This window comes from Hyperolius riggenbachi, chromosome 2, assembly GCF_040937935.1.
Source record: "Hyperolius riggenbachi isolate aHypRig1 chromosome 2, aHypRig1.pri, whole genome shotgun sequence".
Lineage (NCBI taxonomy): Eukaryota > Metazoa > Chordata > Amphibia > Anura > Hyperoliidae > Hyperolius > Hyperolius riggenbachi.
In genome coordinates, this window is record NC_090647.1 from 140,102,165 (window position 1) to 140,114,504 (window position 12,340).

Below are 12,340 nucleotides of genomic sequence, written 5' to 3' on the forward strand. Positions count from 1 at the left end.
GGCGCCGCTCCGGCGCCTTGAAGGTGAGGCTTCACACGCGTGCTCATAGCCATTGGGCCTCAAACCCAAAAAAACGCCTGCAGCACCTGGGGTTCACAGCCGGTCTCCCATGCAGCTACTAACCAGGCCTGAAGCCACTTAGCTTCCGCGATCTGACGAGAGCGGGCACTTTCGGTTTAGTGTGGCCGCAGCGAAACTCCAAGGCGCCGTTCCGGCGCCTTGAAGGTGAGGCTTCCCACGCGTGCTCATAGCCATTGGGCCTCAAACCCAAAAAAACACCTGCAGCACCTGGGGTTCATAGCCAGTCTCCCATGCAGCTACTAACCAGGCCTGAAGCCACTTAGCTTCCGCGATCTGACGAGAGCGGGCGCTTTCGGCTTAGTGTGGCTGCAGGCAAACTCCATGGCGCCGTTCCGGCGCCTTGAAGGTGAGGCTTCCCACGCGTGCTCATAGCCATTGGGCCTCAAACCCAAAAAAACGCCTGCAGCACCTGGGGTTCACAGCCGGTCTCCCATGCAGCTACTAACCAGGCCTGAAGCCACTTAGCTTCCGCGATCTGACGAGAGCGGGCGCTTTCGGCTTAGTGTGGCCGCAGGCAAACTCCAAAGCGCCGCTCCGGCGCCTTGAAGGTGAGGCTTCCCACGCGTGCTCATAGCCATTGGGACTCAAACCCAAAAAAAACCTGCAGCACCTGGGGTTCACAGCCGGTCTCCCATGCAGCTACTAACCAGGCCTGAAGCCACTTAGCTTCCACGATCTAACGAGAGCGGGCGCTTTCGGCTTAGTGTGGCCGCAGGCAAACTCCAAGGCGCCGTTCCGGCGCCTTGAAGGTGAGGCTTCCCACGCGTGCTCATAGCCATTGGGCCTCAAACCCAAAAAAACACCTGCAGCACCTGGGGTTCACAGCCGGTCTCCCATTCAGCTACTAACCAGGCCTGAAGCCACTTAGCTTCCGTGATCTGACGAGAGCGGGCGCTTTCGGCTTAGTGTGGCCGCAGGCAAACTCCAAGGCGCCGCTCCGGCGCCTTGAAGGTGAGGCTTCCCACGCGTGCTCATAGCCATTGGGCCTCAAACCCAAAAAAACACCTGCAGCACCTGGGGTTCACAGCCGGTCTCCCATTCAGCTACTAACCAGGCCTGAAGCCACTTAGCTTCCGCGATCTGACGAGATCGGGCGCTTTCGGCTTAGTGTGGCCGCAGGCAAACTGCAAGGCGCCGCTTCGGCGCCTTGAAGGTGAGGCTTCCCACGCGTGCTCATAGCCATTGGGCCTCAAACCCAAAAAAACGCCTGCAGCACCTGGGGTTCACAGCCGGTCTCCCATGCAGCTACTAACCAGGCCTGAAGCCACTTAGCTTCCGCGAACTGACGAGAGCGGGCGCTTTCGGCTTAGTGTGGCCGCAGACAAACTCCAAGGCGCCGCTCCGGCGCCTTGAAGGTGAGGCTTCCCACGCGTGCTCATAGCCATTGGGCCTCAAACCCAAAAAAACGCCTGCAGTACCTGGGGTTCACAGCCGGTGTCCCATGCAGCTACTAACCAGGCCTGAAGCCACTTAGCTTGCGCGATCTGATGAGAGCGGGCGCCTTCGGCTTAGTGTGGCCGCAGGCAAACTCCAAGGCGCCGTTCCGGCGCCTTGAAGGTGAGGCTTCCCACGCGTGCTCATAGCCATTGGGCCTCAAACCCAAAAAAACGCCTGCAGCACCTGGGGTTCACAGCCGGTCTCCCATGCAGCTACTAACCAGGCCTGAAGCCACTTAGCTTCCGCGATCTGACGAGAGCGGGCGCTTTCGGCTTAGTGTAGCCGCAGGCAAACTCCATGGCGCCGCTCCGGCGCCTTGAAGGTGAGGCTTCCCACGCGTGCTCATAGCCATTGGGCCTCAAACCCAAAAAAAACGCCTGCAGCACCTGGGGTTCACAGCCGGTCTCCCATGCAGCTACTAACCAGGCCTGAAGCCACTTAGCTTCCGCGATCTGACGAGAGCGGGCGCTTTCGGCTTAGTGTGGCCGCAGGCAAACTCCAAGGCGCCGTTCTGGCGCCTTGAAGGTGAGGCTTCCCACGCGTGCTCATAGCCATTGGGCCTCAAACCCAAAAAAACACCTGCAGCACCTGGGGTTCACAGCCGGTCTCCCATGCAGCTACTAACCAGGCCTGAAGCCACTTAGCTTCCGCGATCTGACGAGAGCGGGCGCTTTCGGCTTAGTGTGGCCGCAGGCAAACTCCAAAGCGCCGCTCCGGCGCCTTGAAGGTGAGGCTTCCCACGCATGCTCATAGCCATTGGGCCTCAAACCCAAAAAAACACCTGCAGCACCTGGGGTTCACAGCCGGTCTCCCATGCAGCTACTAACCAGGCCTGAAACCACTTAGCTTCCGCGATCTGACGAGAGCGGGCGCTTTCGGCTTAGTGTGGCCGCAGGCAAACTCTAAGGCGCCGCTCCGGCGCCTTGAAGGTGAGGCTTCCCACGCGTGCTCATAGCCATTGGGCCTCAAACCCAAAAAAACGCCTGCAGCACCTGGGGTTCACAGCCGGTCTCCCATGCAGCTACTAACCAGGCCTGAAGCCACTTAGCTTCCGCGATCTGACGAGAGCGGGCGCTTTCGGCTTAGTGTGGCCGCAGACAAACTCCAAGGCGCCGCTCCGGCGCCTTGAAAGTGAGGCTTCCCACGCGTGCTCATAGCCATTGGGCCTCAAACCCAAAAAAACGCCTGCAGCACCTGGGGTTCACAGCCGATCTCCCATGCAGCTACTAACCAGGCCTGAAGCCACTTAGCTTCCGCGATCTGACGAGAGCGGGCGCTTTCGGCTTAGTGTGGCCGCAGGCAAACTCCAAAGCGCCGCTCCGGCGCCTTGAAGGTGAGGCTTCCCACGCATGCTCATAGCCATTGGGCCTCAAACCCAAAAAAACACCTGCAGCACCTGGGGTTCACAGCCGGTCTCCCATGCAGCTACTAACCAGGCCTGAAACCACTTAGCTTCCGCGATCTGACGAGAGCGGGCGCTTTCGGCTTAGTGTGGCCGCAGGCAAACTCTAAGGCGCCGCTCCGGCGCCTTGAAGGTGAGGCTTCACACGCGTGCTCATAGCCATTGGGCCTCAAACCCAAAAAACCGCCTGCAGCACCTGGGGTTCACAGCCGGTCTCCCATTCAGCTACTAACCAGGCCTGAAGCCACTTAGCTTCCGTGATCTGACGAGAGCGGGCGCTTTCGGCTTAGTGTGGCCGCAGGCAAACTCCAAGGCGCCGTTCCGGCGCCTTGAAGGTGAGGCTTCCCACGCGTGCTCATAGCCATTGGGCCTCAAACCCAAAAAAATCGCCTGCAGCACCTGGGGTTCACAGCCGGTATCCCTTGCAGCTACTAACCAGGCCTGAAGCCACTTAGCTTCCGCGATCTAACGAGAGCGGGCGCTTTCGGCTTAGTGTGGCCGCAGGCAAACTCCAAGGCGCTGTTCCGGCGCCTTGAAGGTGAGGCTTCCCACGCGTGCTCATAGCCATTGGGCCTCAAACCCAAAAAAACACCTGCAGCACCTGGGGTTCACAGCCGGTCTCCCATTCAGCTACTAACCAGGCCTGAAGCCACTTAGCTTCCGCGATCTGACGAGTGCGGGCGCTTTCGGCTTAGTGTGGCCGCAGGCAAACTCCAAGGCGCCGCTTCGGCGCCTTGAAGGTAAGGCTTCCCACGCGTGCTCATAGCCATTGGGCCTCAAACCCAAAAAAACGCCTGCAGCACCTGGGGTTCACAGCCGGTCTCCCATGCAGCTACTAACCAGGCCTGAAGCCACTTAGCTTCCGCGATCTGACGAGAGCGGGCGCTTTCGGCTTAGTGTGGCCGCAGACAAACTCCAAGGCGCCGCTCCGGCGCCTTGAAGGTGAGGCTTCCCACGCGTGCTCATAGCCATTGGGCCTCAAACCCAAAAAAACGCCTGCAGTACCTGGGGTTCACAGCCGGTGTCCCATGCAGCTACTAACCAGGCCTGAAGCCACTTAGCTTGCGCGATCTGATGAGAGCGGGCGCCTTCGGCTTAGTGTGGCCGCAGGCAAACTCCAAGGCGCCGTTCCGGCGCCTTGAAGGTGAGGCTTCCCACACGTGCTCATAGCCATTGGGCCTCAAACCCAAAAAAACACCTGCAGCACCTGGGGTTCACAGCCGGTCTCCCATGCCGCTACTAACCAGGCCTGAAGCCACTTAGCTTCCGCTATCTGACGAAAGCGGGCGCTTTCGGCTTAGTGTGGCCGCAGGCAAACTCCAAGGCGCCGTTCCGGCGCCTTGAAGGTGAGGCTTCCCACGCGTGCTCATAGCCATTGGGCCTCAAACCCAAAAAAACGCCTGCAGCACCTGGGGTTCACAGCCGGTCTCCCATGCAGCTACTAACCAGGCCTGAAGCCACTTAGCTTCCGCGATCTGACGAGAGCGGGCGCTTTCGGCTTAGTGTGGCCGCAGGCAAACTCCAAAGCGCCGCTCCGGCGCCTTGAAGGTGAGGCTTCCCACGCGTGCTCATAGCCATTGGGCCTCAAACCCAAAAAAACGCCTGCAGCACCTGGGGTTCACAGCCGGTCTCCCATGCAGCTACTAACCAGGCCTGAAGCCACTTAGCTTCCGCGATCTGACGCTTTCGGCTTAGTGTAGCCGCAGGCAAACTTCATGGCGCCGCTCCGGCGCCTTGAAGGTGAGGCTTCCCACGCGTGCTCATAGCCATTGGGCCTCAAACCCAAAAAAACGCCTGCAGCACCTGGGGTTCACAGCCGGTCTCCCATGCAGCTACTAACCAGGCCTGAAGCCACTTAGCTTCCGCGATCTGACGAGAGCGGGCGCTTTCGGCTTAGTGTGGCCGCAGGCAAACTCCAAGTCGCCGTTTCGGCGCCTTGAAGGTGAGGCTTCCCACGCGTGCTCATAGCCATTGGGCCTCAAACCCAAAAAAACGCCTGCAGCACCTGGAGTTCACAGCCAGTCTCCCATGCAGCAACTAACCAGGCCTGAAGCCACTTAGCTTCCGCGATCTGACGAGAGCAGGCGCTTTCGGCTTAGTGTGGCCGCAGGCAAACTCCAAAGCGCCGCTCCGGCGCCTTGAAGGTGAGGCTTCCCACGCGTGCTCATAGCCATTGGGCCTCAAACCCAAAAAAACGCCTGCAGCACCTGGGGTTCACAGCCGGTCTCCCATGCAGCTACTAACCAGGCCTGAAGCCACTTAGCTTCCGCGATCTGACGAGAGCGGGCGCTTTCGGCTTAGTGTAGCCGCAGGCAAACTCCATGGCGCCGCTCCGGCGCCTTGAAGGTGAGGCTTCCCACGCGTGCTCATAGCCATTGGGCCTCAAACCCAAATAAACGCCTGCAGCACCTGGAGTTCACAGCCGGTCTCCCATGCAGCTACTAACCAGGCCTGAAGCCACTTAGCTTCCACGATCTGATAAGAGGGGGCGCTTTCGGCTTAGTGTGGCCGCAGGCAAACTCTAAGGCGCCGTTCCGGCGCCTTGATGGTGAGGCTTCCCACGCGTGCTCATAGCCATTGGGCCTCAAACCCAAAAAACGCCTGCAGCACCTGGGGTTCACAGCCAGTCTCCCATGCAGCTACTAACCAGGCCTGAAGCCACTTAGCTTCCGCGATCTGACGAGAGCGGGCGCTTTCGGCTTAGTGTGGCCGCAGGCAAACTCCAAAGCGCCGTTCCGGCGCCTTGAAGGTGAGGCTTCCCACGCGTGCGCATAGCCATTGGGCCTCAAACCCAAAAAAACGCCTGCAGCACCTGGGGTTCACAGCCGGTCTCCCATGCAGCTACTAACCAGGCCTGAAACCACTTAGCTTCCGCGATCTGACGAGAGAGGGCACTTTCGGCTTAGTGTGGCCGCAGGCAAACTCTAAGGCGCCGTTCCGGCGCCTTGAAGGTGAGGCTTCCCACGCGTGCTCATAGCCATTGGGCCTCAAACCCAAAAAAACGCCTGCAGCACCTGGGGTTCACAGCCGGTCTCCCATACAGCTACTAACCAGACCTGAAGCCACTTAGCTTCCGCGATCTGACGAGAGCGGGCGCTTTCGGCTTAGTGTGGCCGCAGGCAAACACCAAGGCGCCGCTCCGGCGCCTTGAAGGTGAGGCTTCCCACGCGTGCTCATAGCCATTGGGCCTCAAACCCAAAAAAACGCCTGCAGCACCTGGGGTTCACAGCCGGTCTCCCATGCAGCTACTAACCAGGCCTGAAGCCACTTAGCTTCCGCGATCTGACGAGAGCGGGCGCTTTCGGCTTAGTGTGGCCGCAGGCAAATTCCAAGGCGCCGCTCCGGCGCCTTGAAGGTGAGGCTTCCCACGCGTGCTCATAGCCATTGGGCCTCAAACCCCAAAAAACGCCTGCTGCACCTGGGGTTCACAGCCGGTCTTCCATGCAGCTACTAACCAGGCCTGAAGCCACTTAGCTTCCGTGATCTGACGAGCGCGGGCGCTTTCAGCTTAGTGTGGCCGCAGGCAAACTCCAAGGCGCCGTTCCGGCGCCTTGAAGGTGAGGCTTCCCACGCGTGCTCATAGCCATTGGGCCTCAAACCCAAAAAAACGCCTGCAGCACCTGGGGTTCACAGCCGGTCTCCAATGCAGCTACTAACCAGGCCTGAAGCCACTTAGCTTCCGCGATCTGACGAGAGCGGGCGCTTTCGGCTTAGTGTGGCCGCAGGCAAACTCCAAGGTGCCGCTCCGGCGCCTTGAAGGTGAGGCTTCCCACGCGTGCTCATAGCCATTGGGCCTCAAACCCAAAAAAACACCTGCAGCACCTGGGGTTCACAGCCGGTCTCCCATGCAGCAACTAACCAGGCCTGAAGCCACTTAGCTTCCGCGATCTGACGAGAGCGGGCGCTTTCGGCTTAGTGTGGCCGCAGGTAAACTACAAGGCGCCGCTCCGGCGCCTTGAAGGTGAGGCTTCCCACGCGTGCTCATAGCCATTGGGCCTCAAACCCAAAAAAACACCTGCAGCACCTGGGGTTCACAGCCAGTCTCCCATGCAGCTACTAACCAGGCCTGAAGCCACTTAGCTTCCGCGATCTGACGAGAGCGGGCGCTTTCGGCTTAGTGTGGCCGCAGGTAAACTCCAAGGCGCCGTTTCGGCGCCTTGAAGGTGAGGCTTCCCACGCGTGCTCATAGCCATTGGGCCTCAAACCCAAAAAAACGCCTGCAGCACCTGGGGTTCACAGCCGGTCTCCCATGCAGCTACTAACCAGGCCTGAAGCCACTTAGCTTCCGCGATCTGACGAGAGCGGGCGCTTTCGGCTTAGTGTGGCCGCAGGAAAACTCCAAGGCGCCGCTCCGGCGCCTTGAAGGTGAGGCTTCCCACGCGTGCTCATAGCCATTGGGCCTCAAACCCAAAAAAACGCCTGCAGCACCTGGGGTTCACAGCCGGTCTCCCATGCAGCTACTAACCAGGCCTGAAGCCACTTAGCTTCCGCGATCTGACGAGAGCGGGCGCTTTCGGCTTAGTGTGGCCGCAGGCATACTCCAAGGCGCCGTTCCGGCGCCTTGAAGGTGAGGCTTCCCACGCGTGCTCATAGCCATTGGGCCTCAAACCCAAAAAAACGCTTGCAGCACCTGGAGTTCACAGCCGGTCTCCCATGCAGCAACTAACCAGGCCTTAAGCCACTTAGCTTCCGCGATCTGACGAGAGCGGGCGCTTTCGGCTTAGTGTGGCCGCAGGCAAACTCCAAGGCGCCGCTCCGGCGCCTTGAAGGTGAGGCTTCCCACGCGTGCTCATAGCCATTGGGCCTCAAACCCAAAAAAACGCCTGCAGCACCTGGGGTTCACAGCCGGTCTCCCATGCAGCTACTAACCAGGCCTGAAGCCACTTAGCTTCCGCGATCTGACGAGAGCGGGCGCTTTCGGCTTAGTGTAGCCGCAGGCAAACTCCATGGCGCCGCTCCGGCGCCTTGAAGGTGAGGCTTCCCACGCGTGCTCATAGCCATTGGGCCTCAAACCCAAAAAAACGCCTGCAGCACCTGGGGTTCACAGCCGGACTCCCATGCAGCTACTAACCAGGCCTGAAGCCACTTAGCTTCCGCGATCTGACGAGAGCGGGCGCTTTCGGCTTAGTGTGGCCGCAGGCAAACTCCAAGGCGCCGTTTCGGCGCCTTGAAGGTGAGGCTTCCCACGCGTGCTCATAGCCATTGGACCTCAAACCCAAAAAAACGCCTGCAGCACCTGGAGTTCACAGCCGGTCTCCCATGCAGCAACTAACCAGGCCTGAAGCCACTTAGCTTCCGCGATCTGACGAAAGCGGGCGCTTTCGGCTTAGTGTGGCCGCAGGCAAACTCCAAGGCGCCGCTCCGGCGCCTTGAAGGTGAGGCTTCCCACGCGTGCTCATAGCCATTGGGCCTCAAACCCAAAAAAACGCCTGCAGCACCTGGGGTTCACAGCCGGTCTCCCATGCAGCTACTAACCAGGCCTGAAGCCACTTAGCTTCCGCGATCTGACGAGAGCGGGCGCTTTCGGCTTAGTGTAGCCGCAGGCAAACTCCATGGCGCCGCTCCGGCGCCTTGAAGGTGAGGCTTCCCACGCGTGCTCATAGCCATTGGGCCTCAAACCCAAAAAAACGCCTGCAGCACCTGGGGTTCACAGCCGGTCTCCCATGCAGCTACTAACCAGGCCTGAAGCCACTTAGCTTACGCGATCTGACGAGAGCAGGCGCTTTCGGCTTAGTGTGGTCGCAGGCAAACTCCAAGGCGCCGTTCTGGTGCCTTGAAGGTGAGGCTTCCCACGCGTGCTCATAGCCATTGGGCCTCAAACCCAAAAAAACGCCTGCAGCACCTGGAGTTCACCGCCGGTCTCCCATGCAGCTACTAACCAGGCCTGAAGCCACTTAGCTTCCACGATCTGACGAGAGCAGGCGCTTTCGTCTTAGTGTGGCCGCAGGCAAACTCCAAGGCGCCGTTCTGGCGCCTTGAAGGTGAGGCTTCCCACGCGTGCTCATAGCCATTGGGCCTCAAACCCAAAAAAACGCCTGCAGCACCTGGGGTTCACCGCCGGTCTCCCATGCAGCTACTAACCAGGCCTGAAGCCACTTAGCTTCCGCGATCTGACGAGAGCGGGCGCTTTTGGCTTAGTGTGGCCGCAGGCAAACTCCAAGGCGCCGCTCCGGCGCCTTGAAGGTGAGGCTTCCCACGCGTGCTCATAGCCATTGGGCCTCAAACACAAAAAAACACCTGCAGCACCTGGGGTTCACAGCCGGTCTCCCATGCAGCTACTAACCAGGCCTGAAGCCACTTAGCTTCCGCGATCTGACGAGAGCAGGCACTTTCGGCTTAGTGTGGCCGCAGGCAAACTCCTAAGCGCCGTTCCGGCGCCTTGAAGGTGAGGCTTCCCACGCGTGCTCATAGCCATTGGGCCTCAAACCCAAAAAAACGCCTGCAGCACCTGGGGTTCACAGCCGGTCTCCCATGCAGCTACTAACCAGGCCTGAAGCCACTTAGCTTCCGCGATCTGACGAGAGCGGGCGCTTTCGGCTTAGTGTGGCCGCAGGCAAACTCCAATGCGCCGCTCCGGCGCCTTGAAGGTGAGGCTTCCCACGCGTGCTCATAGCCATTGGGCCTCAAACCCAAAAAAACGCCTGCAGCACCTGGGGTTCACAGCCGGTCTCCCATGCAGCTACTAACCAGGCCTGAAGCCACTTAGCTTCCGCGATCTGACGAGAGCGGGCACTTTCGGTTTAGTGTGGCCGCAGGGAAACTCCAAGGCGCCGTTGCGGCGCCTTGAAGGTGAGGCTTCCCACGCGTGCTCATAGCCATTGGGCCTCAAACCCAAAAAAACGCCTGCAGCACCTGGGGTTCACAGCCAGTCTCCCATGCAGCTACTAACCAGGCCTGAAGCCACTTAGCTTCCGCGATCTGACGAGAGCGGGCGCTTTCGGCTTAGTGTGGCCGCAGGCAAACTCCATGGCGCCGCTCCGGCGCCTTGAAGGTGAGGCTTCCCGCGCGTGCTCATAGCCATTGGCCCTCAAACCCAAAAAAACGCCTGCAGCACCTGGGGTTCACAGCCGGTCTCCCATGCAGCTACTAACCAGGCCTGAAGCCACTTAGCTTCCGCGATCTGACGAGAGCGGGCGCTTTCAGCTTAGTGTGGCCGCAGGCAAACTCCAAGGCGCCGCTCCGGCGCCTTGAAGGTGAGGCTTCCCACGCGTGCTCATAGCCATTGGGCCTCAAACCCAAAAAAACGCCTGCAGCACCTTGGGTTCACAGCCGGTCTCCCATGCAGCTACTAACCAGGCCTGAAGCCACTTAGCTTCCGCGATCTAACGAGAGCGGGCGCTTTCGGCTTAGTGTGGCCGCAGGCAAACTCCAAGGCGCCGTTCCGGCGCCTTGAAGGTGAGGCTTCCCACGCGTGCTCATAGCCATTGGGCCTCAAACCCAAAAAAACACCTGCACCACCTGGGGTTCACAGCCGGTCTCCCATTCAGCTACTAACCAGGCCTGAAGCCACTTAGCTTCCGCGATCTGACGAGAGCGGGCGCTTTCGGCTTAGTGTGGCCGCAGGCAAACTCCAAGGCGCCGCTCCGGCGCCTTGAAGGTGAGGCTTCCCACGCGTGCTCATAGCCATTGGGCCTCAAACCCAAAAAAACACCTGCAGCACCTGGGGTTCACAGCCGGTCTCCCATCCCGCTACTAACCAGGCCTGAAGCCACTTAGCTTCCGCGATCTGACGAGAGCGGGCGCTTTCGGCTTAGTGTGGCCGCAGGAAAACTCCAAGGCGCCGTTCCGGCGCCTTGAAGGTGAGGCTTCCCACGCGTGCTCATAGCCATTGGGCCTCAAACCCAAAAAAACACCTGCAGCACCTGGGGTTCACAGCCGGTCTCCCATGCAGCTACTAACCAGGCCTGAAGCCACTTAGCTTCCGCGATCTGACGAGAGCGGGCGCTTTCGGCTTAGTGTGGCCGCAGGAAAACTCCAAGGCGCCGCTCCGGCGCCTTGAAGGTGAGGCTTCCCACGCGTGCTCATAGCCATTGGGCCTCAAACCCAAAAAAGCGCCTGCAGCACCTGGGGTTCACAGCCGGTCTCCCATGCAGCTACTAACCAGGCCTGAAGCCACTTAGCTTCCGCGATCTGACGAGAGCGGGCGCTTTCGGCTTAGTGTGGCCGCAGGCATACTCCAAGGCGCCGTTCCAGCGCCTTGAAGGTGAGGCTTCCCACGCGTGCTCATAGCCATTGGGCCTCAAACCCAAAAAAACGCCTGCAGCACCTGGAGTTCACAGCCGGTCTCCCACGCAGCAAATTACCAGGCCTTAAGCCACTTAGCTTCCGCGATCTGACGAGAGCGGGCGCTTTCGGCTTAGTGTGGCCGCAGGCAAACTCCAAGGCGCCGCTCCGGCGCCTTGAAGGTGAGGCTTCCCACGCGTGCTCATAGCCATTGGGCCTCAAACCCAAAAAAACGCCTGCAGCACCTGGGGTTCACAGCCGGTCTCCCATGCAGCTACTAACCAGGCCTGAAGCCACTTAGCTTCCGCGATCTGACGAGAGCGGGCGCTTTCGGCTTAGTGTAGCCGCAGGCGAACTCCATGGCGCCGCTCCGGCGCCTTGAAGGTGAGGCTTCCCACGCGTGCTCATAGCCATTGGGCCTCAAACCCAAAAAAACACCTGCAGCACCTGGGGTTCACAGCCGGTCTCCCATGCAGCTACTAACCAGGCCTGAAGCCACTTAGCTTACGCGATCTGACGAGAGCGGGCGCTTTCGGCTTAGTGTGGCCGCAGGCAAACTCTTAAAGCGCCGTTTCGGCGCCTTGAAGGTGAGGCTTCCCAAGCGTGCTCATAGCCATTGGGCCTCAAACCCAAAAAAACGCCTGCAGCACCTGGAGTTCACAGCCGGTCTCCCATGCAGCAACTAACCAGGCCTGAAGCCACTTAGCTTCCGCGATCTGACGAGAGCGGGCGCTTTCGGCTTAGTGTGGCCGCAGGCAAACTCCAAGGCGCCGCTCCGGCGCCTTGAAGGTGAGGCTTCCCACGCGTGCTCATAGCCATTGGGCCTCAAACCCAAAAAAACGCCTGCAGCACCTGGGGTTCACAGCCGGTCTCCCATGCAGCTACTAACCAGGCCTGAAGCCACTTAGCTTCCGCGATCTGACGAGAGCGGGCGCTTTTGGCTTAGTGTAGCCGCAGGCAAACTCCATGGCGCCGCTCCGGCGCCTTGAAGGTGAGGCTTCCCACGCGTGCTCATAGCCATTGGGCCTCAAACCCAAAAAAACGCCTGCAGCACCTGGGGTTCACAGCCGGTCTCCCATGCAGCTACTAACCAGGCCTGAAGCCACTTAGCTTCCGCGATCTGATGAGAGCGGGCGCTTTCGGCTTAGTGTGGCCGCAGGCAAACTGCAAGGCGCCGCTCCGGCGCCTTGAAGGTGA

The 12,340-nt window shown here is 60.1% G+C and overlaps 60 pseudogenes; all 60 read right to left on the minus strand.

Moving 5' to 3' along the window:
• Nucleotides 1-74: 74 nt before the first annotated feature.
• On the minus strand, nucleotides 75-193 carry LOC137553529 (5S ribosomal RNA; annotated as a pseudogene).
• Nucleotides 194-276: 83 nt separating this feature from the next.
• Nucleotides 277-395, minus strand: LOC137551644 (5S ribosomal RNA; annotated as a pseudogene).
• Nucleotides 396-478: 83 nt separating this feature from the next.
• On the minus strand, nucleotides 479-597 carry LOC137557992 (5S ribosomal RNA; annotated as a pseudogene).
• Nucleotides 598-679: 82 nt separating this feature from the next.
• LOC137549605 (5S ribosomal RNA) lies at nucleotides 680-798 on the minus strand (annotated as a pseudogene).
• An 83-nt stretch (nucleotides 799-881) lies between these two features.
• On the minus strand, nucleotides 882-1,000 carry LOC137549535 (5S ribosomal RNA; annotated as a pseudogene).
• An 83-nt stretch (nucleotides 1,001-1,083) lies between these two features.
• Nucleotides 1,084-1,202, minus strand: LOC137549313 (5S ribosomal RNA; annotated as a pseudogene).
• An 83-nt stretch (nucleotides 1,203-1,285) lies between these two features.
• On the minus strand, nucleotides 1,286-1,404 carry LOC137549760 (5S ribosomal RNA; annotated as a pseudogene).
• Nucleotides 1,405-1,487: 83 nt separating this feature from the next.
• Nucleotides 1,488-1,606, minus strand: LOC137553177 (5S ribosomal RNA; annotated as a pseudogene).
• Nucleotides 1,607-1,689: 83 nt separating this feature from the next.
• Nucleotides 1,690-1,808, minus strand: LOC137559527 (5S ribosomal RNA; annotated as a pseudogene).
• Nucleotides 1,809-1,892: 84 nt separating this feature from the next.
• On the minus strand, nucleotides 1,893-2,011 carry LOC137557993 (5S ribosomal RNA; annotated as a pseudogene).
• An 83-nt stretch (nucleotides 2,012-2,094) lies between these two features.
• On the minus strand, nucleotides 2,095-2,213 carry LOC137547706 (5S ribosomal RNA; annotated as a pseudogene).
• Nucleotides 2,214-2,296: 83 nt separating this feature from the next.
• Nucleotides 2,297-2,415, minus strand: LOC137548989 (5S ribosomal RNA; annotated as a pseudogene).
• An 83-nt stretch (nucleotides 2,416-2,498) lies between these two features.
• LOC137559389 (5S ribosomal RNA) lies at nucleotides 2,499-2,617 on the minus strand (annotated as a pseudogene).
• An 83-nt stretch (nucleotides 2,618-2,700) lies between these two features.
• On the minus strand, nucleotides 2,701-2,819 carry LOC137548420 (5S ribosomal RNA; annotated as a pseudogene).
• Nucleotides 2,820-2,902: 83 nt separating this feature from the next.
• On the minus strand, nucleotides 2,903-3,021 carry LOC137548990 (5S ribosomal RNA; annotated as a pseudogene).
• Nucleotides 3,022-3,104: 83 nt separating this feature from the next.
• Nucleotides 3,105-3,223, minus strand: LOC137548241 (5S ribosomal RNA; annotated as a pseudogene).
• Nucleotides 3,224-3,307: 84 nt separating this feature from the next.
• On the minus strand, nucleotides 3,308-3,426 carry LOC137550736 (5S ribosomal RNA; annotated as a pseudogene).
• Nucleotides 3,427-3,509: 83 nt separating this feature from the next.
• On the minus strand, nucleotides 3,510-3,628 carry LOC137549047 (5S ribosomal RNA; annotated as a pseudogene).
• An 83-nt stretch (nucleotides 3,629-3,711) lies between these two features.
• On the minus strand, nucleotides 3,712-3,830 carry LOC137559390 (5S ribosomal RNA; annotated as a pseudogene).
• Nucleotides 3,831-3,913: 83 nt separating this feature from the next.
• On the minus strand, nucleotides 3,914-4,032 carry LOC137553178 (5S ribosomal RNA; annotated as a pseudogene).
• An 83-nt stretch (nucleotides 4,033-4,115) lies between these two features.
• On the minus strand, nucleotides 4,116-4,234 carry LOC137552107 (5S ribosomal RNA; annotated as a pseudogene).
• Nucleotides 4,235-4,317: 83 nt separating this feature from the next.
• Nucleotides 4,318-4,436, minus strand: LOC137557995 (5S ribosomal RNA; annotated as a pseudogene).
• A 275-nt stretch (nucleotides 4,437-4,711) lies between these two features.
• LOC137557996 (5S ribosomal RNA) lies at nucleotides 4,712-4,830 on the minus strand (annotated as a pseudogene).
• An 83-nt stretch (nucleotides 4,831-4,913) lies between these two features.
• LOC137552481 (5S ribosomal RNA) lies at nucleotides 4,914-5,032 on the minus strand (annotated as a pseudogene).
• Nucleotides 5,033-5,115: 83 nt separating this feature from the next.
• Nucleotides 5,116-5,234, minus strand: LOC137559528 (5S ribosomal RNA; annotated as a pseudogene).
• An 83-nt stretch (nucleotides 5,235-5,317) lies between these two features.
• On the minus strand, nucleotides 5,318-5,436 carry LOC137552472 (5S ribosomal RNA; annotated as a pseudogene).
• An 82-nt stretch (nucleotides 5,437-5,518) lies between these two features.
• On the minus strand, nucleotides 5,519-5,637 carry LOC137548430 (5S ribosomal RNA; annotated as a pseudogene).
• Nucleotides 5,638-5,720: 83 nt separating this feature from the next.
• LOC137552845 (5S ribosomal RNA) lies at nucleotides 5,721-5,839 on the minus strand (annotated as a pseudogene).
• An 83-nt stretch (nucleotides 5,840-5,922) lies between these two features.
• On the minus strand, nucleotides 5,923-6,041 carry LOC137548532 (5S ribosomal RNA; annotated as a pseudogene).
• An 83-nt stretch (nucleotides 6,042-6,124) lies between these two features.
• LOC137557997 (5S ribosomal RNA) lies at nucleotides 6,125-6,243 on the minus strand (annotated as a pseudogene).
• An 83-nt stretch (nucleotides 6,244-6,326) lies between these two features.
• Nucleotides 6,327-6,445, minus strand: LOC137554317 (5S ribosomal RNA; annotated as a pseudogene).
• An 83-nt stretch (nucleotides 6,446-6,528) lies between these two features.
• LOC137550699 (5S ribosomal RNA) lies at nucleotides 6,529-6,647 on the minus strand (annotated as a pseudogene).
• An 83-nt stretch (nucleotides 6,648-6,730) lies between these two features.
• LOC137549585 (5S ribosomal RNA) lies at nucleotides 6,731-6,849 on the minus strand (annotated as a pseudogene).
• An 83-nt stretch (nucleotides 6,850-6,932) lies between these two features.
• LOC137548770 (5S ribosomal RNA) lies at nucleotides 6,933-7,051 on the minus strand (annotated as a pseudogene).
• An 83-nt stretch (nucleotides 7,052-7,134) lies between these two features.
• Nucleotides 7,135-7,253, minus strand: LOC137548083 (5S ribosomal RNA; annotated as a pseudogene).
• An 83-nt stretch (nucleotides 7,254-7,336) lies between these two features.
• Nucleotides 7,337-7,455, minus strand: LOC137557999 (5S ribosomal RNA; annotated as a pseudogene).
• Nucleotides 7,456-7,538: 83 nt separating this feature from the next.
• LOC137551057 (5S ribosomal RNA) lies at nucleotides 7,539-7,657 on the minus strand (annotated as a pseudogene).
• Nucleotides 7,658-7,740: 83 nt separating this feature from the next.
• On the minus strand, nucleotides 7,741-7,859 carry LOC137559529 (5S ribosomal RNA; annotated as a pseudogene).
• Nucleotides 7,860-7,942: 83 nt separating this feature from the next.
• LOC137547892 (5S ribosomal RNA) lies at nucleotides 7,943-8,061 on the minus strand (annotated as a pseudogene).
• Nucleotides 8,062-8,144: 83 nt separating this feature from the next.
• On the minus strand, nucleotides 8,145-8,263 carry LOC137551133 (5S ribosomal RNA; annotated as a pseudogene).
• An 83-nt stretch (nucleotides 8,264-8,346) lies between these two features.
• LOC137559530 (5S ribosomal RNA) lies at nucleotides 8,347-8,465 on the minus strand (annotated as a pseudogene).
• Nucleotides 8,466-8,548: 83 nt separating this feature from the next.
• Nucleotides 8,549-8,667, minus strand: LOC137552960 (5S ribosomal RNA; annotated as a pseudogene).
• An 83-nt stretch (nucleotides 8,668-8,750) lies between these two features.
• On the minus strand, nucleotides 8,751-8,869 carry LOC137553274 (5S ribosomal RNA; annotated as a pseudogene).
• An 83-nt stretch (nucleotides 8,870-8,952) lies between these two features.
• On the minus strand, nucleotides 8,953-9,071 carry LOC137559476 (5S ribosomal RNA; annotated as a pseudogene).
• An 83-nt stretch (nucleotides 9,072-9,154) lies between these two features.
• LOC137551039 (5S ribosomal RNA) lies at nucleotides 9,155-9,273 on the minus strand (annotated as a pseudogene).
• Nucleotides 9,274-9,356: 83 nt separating this feature from the next.
• On the minus strand, nucleotides 9,357-9,475 carry LOC137558000 (5S ribosomal RNA; annotated as a pseudogene).
• An 83-nt stretch (nucleotides 9,476-9,558) lies between these two features.
• LOC137552393 (5S ribosomal RNA) lies at nucleotides 9,559-9,677 on the minus strand (annotated as a pseudogene).
• An 83-nt stretch (nucleotides 9,678-9,760) lies between these two features.
• Nucleotides 9,761-9,879, minus strand: LOC137548431 (5S ribosomal RNA; annotated as a pseudogene).
• Nucleotides 9,880-9,962: 83 nt separating this feature from the next.
• Nucleotides 9,963-10,081, minus strand: LOC137559544 (5S ribosomal RNA; annotated as a pseudogene).
• An 83-nt stretch (nucleotides 10,082-10,164) lies between these two features.
• On the minus strand, nucleotides 10,165-10,283 carry LOC137550624 (5S ribosomal RNA; annotated as a pseudogene).
• Nucleotides 10,284-10,366: 83 nt separating this feature from the next.
• LOC137550628 (5S ribosomal RNA) lies at nucleotides 10,367-10,485 on the minus strand (annotated as a pseudogene).
• Nucleotides 10,486-10,568: 83 nt separating this feature from the next.
• LOC137557704 (5S ribosomal RNA) lies at nucleotides 10,569-10,687 on the minus strand (annotated as a pseudogene).
• Nucleotides 10,688-10,770: 83 nt separating this feature from the next.
• LOC137548170 (5S ribosomal RNA) lies at nucleotides 10,771-10,889 on the minus strand (annotated as a pseudogene).
• Nucleotides 10,890-10,972: 83 nt separating this feature from the next.
• On the minus strand, nucleotides 10,973-11,091 carry LOC137558001 (5S ribosomal RNA; annotated as a pseudogene).
• An 83-nt stretch (nucleotides 11,092-11,174) lies between these two features.
• Nucleotides 11,175-11,293, minus strand: LOC137552316 (5S ribosomal RNA; annotated as a pseudogene).
• Nucleotides 11,294-11,376: 83 nt separating this feature from the next.
• Nucleotides 11,377-11,495, minus strand: LOC137559531 (5S ribosomal RNA; annotated as a pseudogene).
• Nucleotides 11,496-11,578: 83 nt separating this feature from the next.
• On the minus strand, nucleotides 11,579-11,697 carry LOC137551150 (5S ribosomal RNA; annotated as a pseudogene).
• Nucleotides 11,698-11,781: 84 nt separating this feature from the next.
• On the minus strand, nucleotides 11,782-11,900 carry LOC137549014 (5S ribosomal RNA; annotated as a pseudogene).
• An 83-nt stretch (nucleotides 11,901-11,983) lies between these two features.
• LOC137558491 (5S ribosomal RNA) lies at nucleotides 11,984-12,102 on the minus strand (annotated as a pseudogene).
• An 83-nt stretch (nucleotides 12,103-12,185) lies between these two features.
• LOC137556906 (5S ribosomal RNA) lies at nucleotides 12,186-12,304 on the minus strand (annotated as a pseudogene).
• Between the last annotated feature and the right edge of the window lie 36 nt (nucleotides 12,305-12,340).